The sequence below is a fragment of the Cherax quadricarinatus genome, unplaced genomic scaffold (genome assembly GCF_038502225.1).
Source record: "Cherax quadricarinatus isolate ZL_2023a unplaced genomic scaffold, ASM3850222v1 Contig386, whole genome shotgun sequence".
NCBI lineage: Eukaryota > Metazoa > Arthropoda > Malacostraca > Decapoda > Parastacidae > Cherax > Cherax quadricarinatus.
In genome coordinates, this window is record NW_027195412.1 from 75,292 (window position 1) to 93,097 (window position 17,806).

Consider the following 17,806-nt stretch of genomic DNA (forward strand, 5'->3'; position numbering starts at 1 on the left):
ACCCATCCTGTGGGCGGTAGTCAAAAGATTACAAAGGTACATAATGGGTCCAGTGACTGGACCCCAAAGCTATGATAGCTCAACTAATTACAAAGGTAATGAACTCCAGGTAGATCTGGTCACAATCATGGCAAGTTACAGAGGTAATGAATCAGCCTCACTCCTATACATGGTTACAGTCATGAACAAATTACAAAGTAATGAACCACTGATACGTCCACACCTGGTCACAATTGTAATGAGTTATAAATACAAATATTAAGTGGATCATACACCCACACTAGCGCGCGCGCGCACACACATACACACACGAGGGCGCACGCACAGACACATGCACATGAGCGTACTAATATATAAGAACATAAGAACGTAAGAAAGAACACTGCAACAGGCCTACTGACCCATGCGGAGCAGGTCCATGTCCCCCCCCCCGGATTAAACCAATGACCCAACCCCGGATTATCTCAATGATCCACCCAGTCTGGTCATCCCCACTCGAGGATGGAGCACTGTACCAGATCCAGCAGCACAAGCTAGTAAGGTTCAACTCACACCCACCCACACCCACTCATGTATTTATCTAACCTATTTTTAAAATTACACAACGTTTTAGCCTCAATAACTGTACTCGGGAGCTTGTTCCACTCATCCACAACTCTATTACCAAACCAGTACTTTCCTATATCCTTCTTGAATCTGAATTTTTCCAACTTGAAACCATTGCTGCGAGTCCTGTCTTGGCTGGAAATTTTCAGCACACTATTTACATCCCCTTTATTTATTCCTGTTTTCTATTTATACACCTCTATCATATCCCCCTAATTCTACGCCTTTCGAGAGAGTGCAGATTCAGGGCCTTCAGTCTATCCTCATAGGGAAGATTTCTGATACATGGGATCATCTTTTGTCATCCTTCTTTGTACGTTTTCCAGAGCATTTATATCCATTCTGTAATACGGTGACCAGAACTGAGCAGCATAGTCTAAATTAGGCCTAACCAAGGATGTATAGAGTTGAAGAACAACCTGAGGACTTCTAGTATTTATACTTTTAGATATGAAGCCAAGAATTCTGTTAGCTTTATTGCGAACACTAATGCACTGTTGTCTTGGTTTTAGGTTACTGCTAACCAGAACTCCTAAATTCTTTTCGTAATCGGTAGTATTAAGATCTACATTATTTAGTTTATATGTGGTTTGGTTATTTAACTGTCTAACATTTAGAACTTTGCATTTGTCAATATTAAACTGCATCTGCCACTTCTCCGACCATTGCGTCAGTCTATTCAAATCATCCTGGAGTGCTCTGTCCTCATTAGAATGAATTGGACGGCCTATTTTGGTGTCATCAGCAAATTTGCTTATGTCGCTATTTATTCCCTCATCTATGTCGTTTATGTAAATTGTGAACAACAACGGGCCCAACACTGACCCCTGAGGAACACCGCTTGTGACGTGCCCCCATTCTGATTTCTCCCCATTTATGCAAACTCTCTGCTGTCTATTTGTCAGCCATGCCTCTACCCTGGAAAAAATTTCTCCTCCTATTCCGTGTGCCCTAAGTTTCCTCAATAGCCTCTGGTGTGGAACTCTATCGAAAGCCTTACTGAAGTCCATATACACAATATCATATTCATTACCATGATCTACCTCCTCAAACACCTTAGTGAAAAAAAGTTAGTAAATTCGTAAGACAGGAACGCCCCTTTGTAAAACTGTGTTGAGAATCATTAATCAATCTGTGCCTGTCAAGATGGCTACGAATTGCTTCGGCAATTATTGATTCCATAAATTTTCCCACTATGGAGGTAAGACTTATTGGTCTATAGTTCGAAGCCAAGGACCTGTCACCTGCCTTGTAAATAGGTATTACATTTGCCATTTTCCACTTATCAGGCACTATGCCAGTTTGTAGTGATATGTTAAAAAGATTAGCCAAAGGTATGCTAAGTTCCTCTTTACATTCCTTTAACACCCTTGCAAACAGTTCATCAGGACCTGGGGATTTGTTAGGTTTTAGTTTCTCTATTTGTCTAAGGACCATGTCACTAGTTACCGCAATCGTGCATAGTTTATTATCATCCTGTTCTACGTAATCTATTATTTCAGGAATATCACTAGTATTTTCACTGTAGTGATCTGACCAGAGTTACTCTTAAGTGGGCCAATCTTGTCCCTAATCTTACTTCTGTATACCTGAAAGAACCCTTTTGGGTTAGTCTTTGAATCCCTTGCGACCTTAGCCTAATAATCTCTTTTTGTTTTTCTAATTCCTATCTTTATTTCTCTTTTTAATTGAATATATTGATTTCTTAACTGCCCATCCCCTCTTTTGATACGCCTATGCATATGCATACACACAAGCACGCACGCACACACACACACACAAACACACACACACACACACACACACACACACACACACACACACGTGGTAATGCATTATTTACAGCTAGCAAAGTCAGGGTATTTCTCCAGAATGGTCTGAAATATACCACTGTCTATAAAATACTTTGCCATTTCTTGAACATTTCTGAGTGAGTTGTCTCTAAATTCATTAATTTGATCACACTCCAGTACATAATGACGCAGGGTGTGACAATAGTCCATCTGGCAAAGTTTACATTTCGTTTGGTCTACATCTGATGGTGGGGATTTAACCTGCCAAAGATACTTGTAACCCAGCCGGAGCCGGGCGGTAGTGTTTAGTTTAGTTTAATATCTTTATTATGCACCCCATACCCATCCTGTGGGCGGTAGACAAAATATTACAAAGGTACATAATGGGTCCAGGGACTGGACCCCAAAGTTATGATAGCTGAACTAGTTACAAAGGTAATGAACTCCAGGTAGATCTGGTCACACTCATGGCAAGTTACAAAGGTAATGAATCAGCTTCACTCCTATACATGGTTACAGTCAGGGGGGCGGTAGTGACATCCAAGAGTCTGCTTATTTTGTTGGATGCGCCATAGACATGTGGCTCCTCCTGCATGATGGAATGATGATAGATGGACTGACTTGTGTCAATCTCCCTAAGTCTTAAGTCAATAAAGTTCAATTAAAGTTCTTTTCGTATTATTGTTCTCAAACTACTAACTGACAAGCCAAGATTGTAATCTACTCCCTCTTTGAAAGCATACAGTTTAGCCAATTTATCAGTTCTATCATGCATCTGATGACCAATGTGAGATGGAATCCACAGCATGTGCACTCTGACTCCACTGTCCACAATCTTACCATACCTATGTCTGGCTTCTGACACAAGCATGCCACAATTTATACTTAATGAGTTGAGAGCATTTATGGATGACAGAGAATCAGTTACAATTAAAGTGTCAACCTTAGATACATGGACGCATTTGAGTGCAAGGAGTAAGGCAAACAGTTCTTTTTGAAGGGTAGAGGCCCAGTTATTGATGCGTGCTCCAATTTCTTTATGAGAGCCATCACTCTGTTTGACAACAGCAGCACTACCAGCTGCACCAGTGTATGACAACAGCAGCACTACCAGCTGCACCAGTGTATGACAACAGCAGCACTACCAGCTGCACCAGTGTACGACAACAGCAGCACTACCAGCTGCACTAGTGTATGACAACAGCAGCACTACCAGCTGCACCAGTGGACTGGTCAACAGAACCATCAACGTAAATAATTTGTGAAAGAGTGTTCTGTGTGACTAAGTTATCAATACAGCTTAAGGCATCATGTTTGGCTTCAAGACAAAGCTTTGGTTGTGATTTAAGAAGAGTTTTGGGGGGAAATGGAGGAATGGTAGTTTGGAATGGGGTAATATCCCATGGAGCAGGGAAATGTCTCTGTTGTTCAACTTGATATAGATCATGTAGCTGGTTCATGCGGAGGACGATTACAGTTTTTTCGATCCATCTGGAAGGATGTTCACCAGTGCTGAGGAAAGTTTGGAGGGCTTCTGTGCAGGGGTTTGAATGGGCTAGCCTAGGCATATTGACCCCAATAAGGATATTTCTTTCAGTAACACGATCTCTAATGCTTGGAATATTAAGTTCTTTCCGCATATTTAAAATTTTGGCAGTACGAGGGCATCCTAGGATGATCCTCATTGCTTCGTTTTGCAGTTTTTCCAGCCCTCCAAGCTTCCAGTCAGACACGAGCGCAAGTAGTGGCGCTGCATAATCAACCAATCATCTAGTATAAGCAAGATACATCATTTTCACAATTTTAACATTAGCTCCATACCTGGGGTGAAAACCTGCCACAACTCTAAGTGCTCTAAGTCTTTCTTTGTACTGGCGACAAAGTCTCGTTACAACAGGTCCAAGTAGTGGAACCTCAAAGCCTAGATACCTGCATCTGCTTACATATTCTAGAAGAGACACATCATGCAACTGGATCTGACGAACTGTGCCTCTCTGTCGAGGAGGACGCCTGTTGAGTATCTTTGTTTTATCCCTTATCCCCTGAGAGGAAAGATTTAGTGGCCGACATGGCAGTACGTGTGGTGGAGCTATCCTTTTCAAGGATAGCTCCTGATCCAAGGAGCTGACCAGGGCACGACTGAGCAGGACTCTGTGTAAATGCCTTGAGAAGATTCCAGAGCAGTGAGAGGACATCCCAGTGCATCGTTTCAGCGTAAATCGTGGAAGTGTTGTGCAGTTTGTGAGAGTTGGGTGTGGTGAGAGTACCCAGTTTGGGACCAGGCAGTGCCTCCCCCCCACACTGCTGGGGGAGGGGGCGGGGTGTGTGGGTGGGAATAAAGCGAACATTGTTGGTTTTGGCGAGTCACATGCCCATATCTTTCATGATGTGCATGGGAAACGAATGAATGTTGTGTTTGTTGTAGGCAGGACAGTGTGAACAACAATGCACAATCATTGTGTAGGGAAGTGCCCCTCATCCCCCTCCCCGGGCCTTGCCCCGTGTGTAATAAACAATGACCCTCTCATAACTGTTCACCCTGGCGTCTCAACCATTCAACTTCCCCGCCTCACCCACCCAACTCCCAGCGCCACCACAACTGTAGAGGGTAATTTTCCCTCCCAGCCCACGTCAGGGATGCCACTGCACGGACAGCGCCGTGGAGTTCGACCGCAAGGCAGCTGTCAGGTGTGCCACAGGCAGTGTGCACTCAGTTCCTCAAGCTTCAACATCCGTGCACACGGTGGGTGTCTGGGCACCCGGAGGGCTCCAGGTGGAAACAACCAACAGCCCCTCCCAGCAGAAGTAGGTGACAGCTGCCGCTGCCGCGCCTTAACCTTTACAAAGGGCCGGGGATCGTCAGTCAACTTGGCGTCCACCAGGACGTTGACACGTCCCCAGGGCGGCTCTCCCTCGGGCTGCTAGTAGCAGAGTCGCTGGCCTCTTGGACCTCTTTCAAATTCAAATTTAAATTCAAAGTTTATTCTCTATAAAGATTACAATGTTGAATTTACAGAATTTGGTTGTTGTGTGGTTTACATGTAGTTAAATAATGATTACAGAGTGTACCACTAGAACGCCTAGCATGGCTAGGCATTTCGGGTAGGCTTAGTTTAATACTTTATTTTAAAATATTACAAATTATGAGGTAAGTTGGTATTATGGCTAAGTGACTAAATACTAGTTTGTGAGTTTAGCAATGTGAATGCTTTTGTTTTGGCACAGTACATAGTGGGGAGGGTCGATGGTGCTCCGGTAAGCAGCAGTTCCTGGCGCAATCTGCTGTTGTTTGCAATGGCTGTCTGGCTGTCCTACCAAGGAGGGACAGGCACCTAGCAACGTCTGTTGACAATGGATGAATTCCCTACAATGTTTGTTAATTGATCATTACTCTGAAAATTGTTCATGATTGTAATCATGTGTTCACGATTCATTATCTTTGAAACGTGTCATGATTGTGACCAGCTCTACCTGGAGCTCATTACCTTTGTTAATTCCCATTATTGTAACCAGATTTAGTTCATTACCTTTGTAATTAGTCATGAGTGTGACCAGATCTACCTGGAACTCATTACCTTTGCACTTGGTCACGATTGTGACCAGATCTAGTTCGTTACCTTCGTAACTTGCTCAGCTATCAAAACTTTGGAGTCCAGTCCCTGGACCAATTATGTACCTCTGTAATCTTTTGACTACCGCCCACAGGATGGCTATGGGGTGCATAATAAACATATTAAACTAAACTATCCCCTGAGATTATTAAACCCAGGTCCTGACACGAGGCTAGTACATGATTAAGAATGTTTTGGGTGTTGGAGAATCCGGTGGTGTGAATCATTATATCATCAGCAAAAGTAACCATATAATGATGGGGCTGGCTAGGCATAGCATTAAGTAAGGCATTAATTAGAATATTGAAAAGGGTGGGACTAAGCACACCTCCCTGTGGGGTTCCTAATTCAAAGTCTTTAGTTAAACTTCTGTGTCCCTGGAACAACACAGACGACTTTCTGTTGGACAGGTAACCTTTAATCCAGCGGAGAAGCCATCCTCCAACATCCATTCTGGCAAGTTCACTAAAGATTACATGTTGGTTGACTACATCAAAAGCGGATTTAAGGTCAAGGAAGGTAGTGTATGAGCTGTCAGTGTGCAGAGTGAGAAAGGTGGTAATGCAATGATGCACACTCCTTCCATGCATGAAACCATGTAACCGGGGAGACAAGAATTGCTTAATTCTGTACATAAGACGATTAAGAATCATCCTTTCGAATGTTTTACACAAGCAGCTACTAAGGGATATTGGGCGAAATGAGTTTTGTTGATTGGGCTTCGGAATGGGAATAATGAGGCTGTTGGTCCATGATTTAGGGAGTTCCCCAGTGACATAACTCATGTTATGTAATTCAAGTAATGGATTGCCTGGTACTCGACACAGCAATCTGAGTATGTTGTAAGTAATACCATCCTCACCAGGCGACGTGGAGCTGCCCTTAGATAGGGCTGCATCAAGTTCATAATTAGTGAAAGGAATGTTGCAGTCATCTGCCTTGCTGAGCATAAAGCAAACAAGTCTCTCCCTTGCATTATATTTGTCCATTAATTTTGCCTGTGTGGTACTGGGAAGATTGTCATAGCTAGATGTAGCAGCCCAAGCACTGACTCATTCGCCCTATGCAAGGGATGAGGGTGCGCGATCTGCCCAGTTCTGTTACCCTTAATTCTATTTATGTCCCTCCATGCCCGGCTAAGTGGGGTGTGAACATTGAGACCGTTGACAAATTGTTCCCAGTCTGTTTGCCGCAGCTCTGTCATACGCTCTCTGGCAGCAGCAAGGGCAGTTTGGAAGAGGCTCAGCATTTCAGGGGTACGATGGTTTCTATAGGCTAGGCCTAGTCTGCAAGCAGTACGTTTCAATGTTCAAAGTTTAGAATCATTGTAATAGGTATGATTTTTATAAGACTTATGATTATTATGGAAGTCATTTGGATTTAGAGTAGTAGGAGGTTTCAGAGGCGGCTCTAAGAAGTTCTGAATACTGCTCACAAGGTCATTGTTAAGTCTCGACAGAGGTACACTCATAGGAATTATACCAGTCAGTCACATGTGCAACAAAGTCATCATGTTGATCAGGGGAAACATTAAGACGTTTCCGTTTGAATATCCCACCAGGAAGGATAGTATTACCAATATCTACAGAGGTTAGCCTAGGGAAATGATCAGACGCTATATCTGTTACAATGGAAGACTCACAGCTGGCAGAAGTAATGTTGAAGCCCAGGGACAGATCAAGGACACCTCCATAGATATGTGTGGGTTCAAGGTCACCTACAATTTGCACATTATCATGACTGTTTAAGAGTGACAATAGTTGATTGCCATTACGATTACTAAACTGAGAGTTTCCAATGCTTTTGTGTCTTGAATTATAATCACCAATAATGAGAGTAACGCGACGGTCTGGAGTTTTGAGACTCTCTGACCGCGGGTTCAAATCCCGCCAGTAGTATGGTTTGTTTGCAATCGTGTCATTACGATTTCGTGAGTCATGTTGATTACAGAGTCTGACTGATATTAGTGACCAAATCATTGTACTACGTTAGTGTATGTTATTATGCCATTATTGAACTAATCCCTGTACTATCACCTCCTAGATAGTATTTACTACCTCAATATCCCATGTGTCCCACACAGTTCCTTGTGTGACCCAATTTGTGTTATCTTCCCAAATTTCCCTTTCTCAATTTATTACTTGTTAATAAGATACTTACCCTTTAATAATTTATATCTTACCATTTATTCCTACTTAAGCACTGTTATAATTCTTCTATAATCCTACCTAATTTTTCCTCTGCTCCTAAACTATAAATAAACTAGAGTATCCTCCTACAACACTACAGTGCAATTCCTTGTACTATCGTCCACTAGCTAGTATCAACTACCTCAAATAATATTTCTTTAGTGATATTAATTGCTCAAACTTTGTTATAAGGCAAATTCTACTCTCAGATTAATTTCATATCATAGAGTCAATCTATTTAAACGTTGTTTTTTTACCACAACTTAATTTAGTCCCTTTATATACCAGTACATTGTACTGCCCTTTATTCAGTAATTGCTATACTCATAGTTCTAACAACAATTAAAGAGCAACTTTCTGGAGATTTAATATTTTTTTCCCTCTTGACCATATAGTGACATTTATTAAAATACTCCAGGTGCTACCGACTACCTCAGGTGCTACTGACTACCTCAGGTGCTACTGACTACCTCAGGTGCTGTTGACTACCTCAGGTGCTACTGACTACCTCAGGTGCTACTGACTACCTCAGGTGCTACTGACTACCTCAGGTGCTACTGACTACCTCAGGTGCTACTGACTACCTCAGGTGCTATTGACTACCTCAGGTGCTACTGACTACCTCAGGTGCTATTGACTACCTCAGGTGCTACTGACTACCTCAGGTGCTACTGACTACCTCAGGTGCTGTTGACTACCTCAGGTGCTACTGACTACCTCAGGTGCTACTGACTACCTCAGGTGCTACTGACTACCTCAGGTGCTACTGACTACCTCAGGTGCTATTGACTACCTCAGGTGCTATTGACTACCTCAGGTGCTATTGACTACCTCAGGTGCTATTGACTACCTCAGGTGCTACTGACTACCTCAGGTGCTATTGACTACCTCAGGTGCTACTGACTACCTCAGGTGCTATTGACTACCTCAGGTGCTATTGACTACCTCAGGTGCTATTGACTACCTCAGGTGCTACTGACTACCTCAGGTGCTACTGACTACCTCAGGTGCTACTGACTACCTCAGGTGCTACTAACTACCTATGGTGCTATTGACTACCTCAGATGCTACTGACTACCTCAGGTGCTATTGACTACCTCAGGTGCTATTGACTACCTCAGGTGCTATTGACTACCTCAGGTGCTATTGACTACCTCAGGTGCTATTGACTACCTCAGGTGCTACTGACTACCTAAGGTGCTATTGACTACCTCAGATGCTACTGACTACCTCAGGTGCTACTGACTACCTCAGGTGCTATTGACTACCTCAGGTGCTATTGACTACCTCAGGTGCTACTGACTACCTCAGGTGCTACTGACTACCTCAGGTGCTACTGACTACCTCAGGTGCTATTGACTACCTCAGGTGCTACTGACTACCTCAGGTGCTACTGACTACCTCAGGTGCTACTGACTACCTCAGGTGCTACTGACTACCTCAGGTGCTACTGACTACCTCAGGTGCTACTGACTACCTCAGGTGCTACTGACTACCTCAGGTGCTACTGACTACCTCAGGTGCTACTGACTACCTCAGGTGCTACTGACTACTTCAGGTGCTACTGACTACCTCAGGTGCTACTGACTACCTCAGGTGCTACTGACTACCTCAGGTGCTACTGACTACCTCAGGTGCTACTGACTACCTCAGGTGCTACTGACTACCTCAGGTGCTACTGACTACCTCAGGTGCTACTGACTACCTCAGGTGCTACTGACTACCTCAGGTGCTACTGACTACCTCAGGTGCTACTGACTACCTCAGGTGCTACTGATTTTGTTTTAATACATTCTTGTTTTTTAATACATTCTTTTATTATATTTACTAGCTCCTTTATTCTAGTTGTAAATATCTACTGTAGATCATAAACTCACATTTGATGAAATAATTAAGGTGCTATAAGATGCTTAAGTGTATAACTGAATTATCTGTTCTGTAATAGTCCCTTTTTCTTTCAAATTTTTACAAGTTTCAGAATAATTACATAAGTCTAGTTGTAGATTCAATATAAATCTTATATTATTTTACTCAGAAAATCTAGTTTGTAAAATAACTCTCATCCTATGATTACAGACATAGATCCTGATGTAAACTTTTTACAAAATGAATTACACGAATCAACCAGTAACTGTAATTACTACACAACAGACCAAGCAAAGACATTACTCAGTGCAAACAATAACATAACCATCTTTAACTACAATGTCAGATCCTTGAGCAAACATTATGATGACCTCACAGCATTACTCAGTTCCCTTCATTCCAATATATCAATCATCACACTCACAGAAATCTGGCTTAAGCCTGATATTACAGATGTCTATACCATTCCTGGCTACATGGCCATACACGACTGTAGAACAGACCAGCAAGGGGGAGGAACAGCTATATACTACTCAAATCAACTCGAATGCATCAATAAATTTTGCACAAGGGATGAGCATGGAGAATATATCATAGCCAAATTTAAATCAAAAGACCTGCAAAAACCCCTCACAGTTATAAACATGTACAGAGTACCACAGTCAAACATTTACCACTTTAGTGAAAAACTAGGAAACATGATTACTGATGCACACATGAATAAAGACCACCTACTACTAACAGGAGATTTCAACATAAACATACTACACGACCAGGACCCACAAGTAACCGAATTCACTAACTCAATGTGTAACTGCCTGTTGCTACCAGCAATATCTTAACCTACAAGACTCACCGAGACAAGCATCTCCTTAATAGACCACATCTGGACAAACACAATATCCCCTTTAAAATCAGACATAATCACAGACAACACTACAGACCACTACCCAACCTTTCTCATAACTAATCTGGGCAAACTGACACAAGACATTACTAAAGTAACCTTCAGACTACATAACGAGACAGCAGTTAACAACTTTATAGCAGCTATGAATAACATCGATTGGCAAAATGAGCTTGAAACATATACAGATATGAATGAATGTATAAATAATTTTCTAAAAAAAGGCCAAAGTCTCTATAACAAACATTGCCCCTAAAAAACTAAACAGATCACAGCAAAGAGACTGAATAATCCCTGGCTAACACCAAGCATCCTCAAATCCATTAACACAAAGCACAAATATGAAAAACAGTATAGAATTTGTCAAATAACTAGAGAACAGTCTAAACGTTACTCGTCAGCACTTACCAACCTGATAAGATCTAAAAAATTGTATTATGAAAATAGACTACATAACATCAAAAGTGATATGAAAAAAACCTGGAAAACTCTATCTGAAGTTCTTGGAAATAAAAAGTTATCCAAAAACAAAACAATCAAACTAGCAAATTCAGATAACCCCCCACTCACACCTACTGAAACAGCAGACTCAACGTTTACTTCTCCACCATAGATAAAAATCTAGCGAACAAAATACCAAGCATAAACACCCGTCCATCAGACTACCTCAGGTACCTACTCAAATACACTATTCCTAGTTCCAACCAACCCCATAGAAGTTACACTCATCATCAACAACCTTAAAAACAAGGCAGGAGACATAAACAACTTGCCTGCTTTTATGTACAAAAATGTTTCTCAAGTATTGTCACCAATTATTGCAACACTCTTTAACAAATCCATTGAATCATCTACCTTCCCAAAAATCCTCAAAATAGCGAGGGCCACTACGATCCACAAAGGAGGTGACCAAGCTGACTTGAATAACTATAGACCAATATCTAACTTACCACTGTTCTCTAAAATCTTTGAAAAATTAATTCATAGACGGATCTATTCCTACCTCGTCTCAAACAACATATTAAACCCTTGTCAGTTTGGATTCAGGAATAATAAAAGCACAAATGATGCTATCATACACATGCTAGAACTAATATACACCACACTCGAAAAGAAAGAAGTCCAGCTGGGCATTTTCATTGATTTACGTAAAGCTTTCGATACAGTCGACCATGAACTGCTGTACTCCAAATTAACGCACTATGGCATCAGAGGCCACTCCCTCAACTACCTAAAATCATACCTTAGTAACAGAACTCAATATGTGTATGCAAATGATGCAAACTCTTCCACCCAACCAATCACAGTAGGAGTCCCACAAGAAAGTGTCCTTGGACCACTCCTCTTTCTCATCTACACCAATGATCTACCGAATGCATCACAGTTACTCAAACACATATTTTTGCAGATGACACTACATATGTCTTTTCCCACCCAAACACACTCATACTAGCAAACACAGTCAATGCCGAATTGCGGAAAATATCTGCCTGGATGATGACTAATAACCTTACCCTGAATACCTATGAAATCTATTTCACTCAGTTTGGAAACAAAGCTGCAAATGATCTAATTAACATAACGATAAATGAATCATCAGTCACAAGACTCACAGAGGGAAAATTCCTAGGTAACCACCTTGACAGTAGCCTTAAGTTCCAGACACACATACAACAAATCACCAAGAAAATCTCCAAGACTGTAGGCATACTATCAAAGATAAGGTACTACGTTCCACAATCAGCTCTCCTGGCACTGTACCATTCACTCATATACCCTTATCTTACATATGGAATTTGTGCATGGGGATCAACAACATTCAATCACCTAAAACCCCTCATAACCCAGCAAAAGGCAGCAGTAAGAATGATAACGAATTCCCACTCCCGCCAGCATACTCCAACAATTTTCAAAAGTCTGAATCTGCTCACCATTAAGAACATCCATATTTATTCATGTGCCTACTACATACACAAAACAATACACGCAAATATAAACCCTCCACTCAAACTTTTTCTCACCAACTTAAACAGGACACATGACCACAACACAAGACACAGATCTCTTTTTGATATACCTCATGTCCATATCACACTGTGTAAAAGCTCTATGCACATAAAGGGCCCTAAAATATGGAATTCATTACCAGAATATATTAAAGTAACCCAGTCTGAAAATCAGTATAAGACTCTTCTCAAAAGCCACTTAATCACTGTAGACTAAATGCTAAATATTCAATACACACATACTCACCTCTGTCCTCCCACATCATAACTTCAACAATCACGTTGAACCTCTTATCCATTGTTGACAGGAATATAACTGACCCATTGTTTTTCACAATAAGCATTTTAGACTGTATGAATATATCCTTTGTCTTATACAAATTTAATTCACTTATAATTAATAGCCTACTATTCAACTATGAAATAATTACTGTCCTACTGTACAACTATCATAAAATCCTTAGTATTAAGTAGTTTGTAAGCCAATAATGTTAAGTTGGCCAATAATGCCTAGGCATAATAGAGGCTCTCTTTGCATTGCAACCCACTATTGTAAATATAAAATCTCAATGTACTGTTTGCAAAGACATAAAATAAATAAAAATACAAATAAAATAAAATAAAAGAGGAGGAGCAGATGTAAAATAGAAAGAGACAGGCGCTCCCTTTACAGGCGACAGAAAAGAATAACAGAGCGGCTAAAAGAGGCCAATATCTCTGAAATGTGTAGGGAGACACTGGTCAGAGAAATAGCAAGCATCGAACTTAAGCTAAAGGAATCTTATAGGAGTCAGGAATCGCGGGAAGAACTAAAAGCCATAAATGAAATCGAAAGAAACCCAAAGTATTTCTTTTCTTATGCAAAATCAAAGTCGAGAACAACGTCCAGTATTGGGCCCCTACTTAAACAAGATGGGTCCTACACAGATGACAGCAAGGAAATGAGCTACTTAAGTCCCAATATAACTCACTTTTCAGCAAGCCACTAACCAAACTGAGAGACGAAGATATAAATTAATTTTTTATGAGAGAGCCACAGAATTTGGTAAACACAAGCCTATCTGATGTTATCCTGATGCCAAATGACTTCGAACAGGCGATAAATGACATGCCCATGCACTCTACCCCAGGGCCAGACTCATGGAACTCCGTGTTCATCAAGAACTGCAAGAAGCCCCTATCACGAGCTTTTACCATCCAATGGAGAGGGAGCATGGACACAGGGGTCGTCCCACAGTTACTAAAAACAACAGACATAGCCCCACTCTACAAAGGGGGCAGTAAAGCAATAGCAAAGAACTACAGACCGATAGCACTAACATCCCATATCATAAAAATATTTGAAAAGGTCCTAAGAAGCAGGATCGCCACCCATCTAGAAACCAATCAGTTACGCAACCCAGGGCAACATGAGTTTAGAGCAGGTCGCTCCTGTCTGTTCCAACTACTGGATCCCTACGACAAGGTCCTAGATGCACTAGAAGACAAAAAGAATGCAGATGTAATATATACAGACTTTGCAAAAAACCTTCGACAAGTGTGACCATGGCCTAATAGCGCACAAAATGCATGCTAAAGGAATAACAGGAAAAGTTGGTAGATTGATCTATAATTTCCTCACAAACAGAACACAAAGAGTAGTAGTCAACAGAGTAAAGTCTGAGGCGGCTACGGTGAAAAGCTCTGTTCCACAAGGCACAGTACTCGCTCCCATCTTCTTCCTCATCCTCACATCTGGCATTGACAAGGATGTCAGCCACAGCACCGTGTCTTTCTTTGCAGATAACACCCAAATCTGCATGACAGTGTCTTCCATTGCAGACAATGCAAGGCTCCAGGCGGACATCAACCAAATCTTTCAATGGGCTGCAGAAAACAATATGAAGTTCAATGATGAAAAATTTCAGTTACTCCATTATGGTAAACACGAGGAAATTAAAACTTCATCAGAGTTCAAAACAAATTCCAGTGACAAAATAGAGCAAAAACCAACGTCAAAGACCTGGGAGTGATCATGTCGGAGGTTCTCACCTTCAAGAACCGTAACATTGTATCAATCGCATCTGCTAGAAAAATGACAGGATGGATAATGAGAACCTTCAAAACTAGGGATGCAAAGCCCATGATGACACTCTTCAGGTCGCTTGTTCTATCTAGGCTGGAATATTGCTGCACACTAACAGCACCTTTCAAGGCAGGTGAAATTGCTGTGCTAGAAAATGTACAGAGAACAATCACTGCACACATAGCAGAGAAAAAACACCTTAATTACTGGGAGCTGGAGTTTACCTGGAGAGAGCTCCGGGGGTCAACGCCCCCGCGGCCCGGTCTGTGACCAGGCCTCCTGGTGGATCAGAGCCTGATCAACCAGGCTATTACTGCTGGATGCACGCAAACCAACGTACGAGCCACAGCACGGCTGGTCAGGAACCGACTTTAGGTGCTTGTCCAGTGCCACCTTGAAGACTGCCAGGGGTCTGTTGGTAATCCCCCTTATGTATGCTGGGAGGCAGTTGAACAGTCTCGGGCCCCTGACACTTATTGTATGGTCTCTTAACGTGCTAGTGACACCCCTGCTTTTCATTGGGGGGATGTTGCATCGTCTGCCAAGTCTTTTGCTTTCGTAGTGAGTGATTTTCGTGTGCAAGTTCGGTACTAGTCCCTCTAGGATTTTCCAGGTATATATAATCATGTATCTCTCCCGCCTGCGTTCCAGGGTATAGAGGTTCAGGAACCTCAAGAGCTCCCAGTAATTGAGGAGTTTTATCTCCGTTATGCGCGCCGTGAAGGTTCTCTGTACAATTTCTAGGTCAGCAATTTCACCTGCCTTGAAAGGTGCTGTTAGTGTGCAGCAATATTCCAGCCTAGATAGAACAAGTGACCTGAAGTGTGTCATCATGGGCTTGGCATCCCTTGTTTTGAAACACCAACGTCAAAGACGTTGGTGTTTCGCTCTATTTTGAGGCCAGAATTTGTTTTGTACTTTGATGAAGATTTAATTTCCTCGTGTTTACCATATCTGAGTAATTGTAATTTCTCATCGTTTAACTTCATATTGTTTTCTGCAGCCCACTGAAAGATTTGGTTGATGTCCGCCTGGAGCCTTGCAGTGTCTGCAATGGAAGACACTGCCATGCAGATTCGGGTGTCATCTGCAAAGGAAGACCCGGTGCTGTGACTGACATCCTTGTCTATGTCAGATATGAGGATGAGCAACAAGATGGGTGCGAGTACTGTGCCTTGTGGAACAGAGCTTTTCACTGCAGCTGCCTCGGACTTTACTCTGTTGACTACTTCTCTATGTGTTCTGTTAGTGAGGAAATTATAGATCCATCGACCAATTTTTCCTGTTACTCCTTTAGCACGCATTTTGTGTGCTATTACGCCATGGTCACACTTGTCGAAGGCTTTTACAAAGTCTGTATATATATTACATCTGCATTTGTTTTGTCTTCTAGTGCATCTAGGACCTTGTCGTAGTGATCCAATAGTTGAGACAGACAGGAGCGACCGATTCTAAACCCATGTTGCCCTGGGTTGTGTAACTGATGGGATTCTAGATGGGTGGTGATCTTGCTTCTTAGGACCCTTTCAAAGATTTTTATGATATGGGATGTTAGTGCTATCGGTCTGTAGTTCTTTGCTGTTGCTTTACTGCCCCCTTTGTGGAGTGGGGCTATGTCTGTTGTTTTTAGTAGCTGTGGGACGGCCCCCGTGTCCATGCTCCCTCTCCATAGGATGGTAAAGGCTCGTGATAGGGACTTCTTGCAGTTCTTGATGAACATGGAGTTTCATGAGTCTGGCCCTGGGGCAGAGTGCATGGGCATGTCATTTATCGCCTGTTCGATGTCATTTGGCGTCAGGATAACATCAGATAGGCTTGTGTTAACCAAATTCTGTGGCTCTCTCATAAAAAATTAATTTTGATCGTCGACTCTCAGCCTGGTTAGCGGCTTGCTAAAAACTGAGTCATATTGGGACTTGAGTAGCTCACTCATTTCCTTGCTGTCATCTGTGTAGGACCCATCTTGTTTAAGTAGGGGCCCAATACTGGACGTTGTTCTCGACTTTGATTTGGCATAGGAGAAAAAATACTTTGGGTTTCTTTCGATTTCATTTATGGCTTTTAGTTCTTCCCACGATTTCTGACTCCTATAAGATTCCTTTAGCTTAAGCTCGATGTTTGCTATTTCTCTGACGAGTGCCCACCTACGCATTTCAGATATATTGGCCTCTTTTAGCCGCTCTGTTATTCTTTTCCATCGCCTGTAAAGGGAGCGCCTGTCTCTTTCTATTTTACATCTACTCCTCCTTTTTCTTAGAGGAATAAGTTCCTGAACGTGTACTCCCTGGAATGCAGGCGGGAGAGATACATGATTATATACACCTGTAAAATCCTAGAGGGACTAGTGCCGAACTTGCACACGAAAAATCACTCACTACGAAAGCAAGACTCGGTAGATGATGCAACTTCCCCCAATGAAAAGCAGGAGTGTCACTAGCACGTTAAGAGACAACACAATAAGTGTCAGGGCCCCAAGACTGTTCAGCTGCCTCCTAGCATACATAAGGGGGATTAATAATAGACCCCTGGCTGTCTTCAAGCAGGCGCTGAACAAGCACATAAAGTCAGTACCTGATCAGCCAGGCTGTGGCTTGTACGTTGGATTGTGTGCAGCCAGCAGTAACAGCCTGGTTGATCAGGCTCTGATCCACAATGAGGCCTGGTCACAGACTGGGCCACGGGGACGTTCACCCCCAGAACTCTCTCCAGGTCTCCAGGTAATACTTTGACCTGTTGTAACGAGACTTTGTCGCCAATACAAAG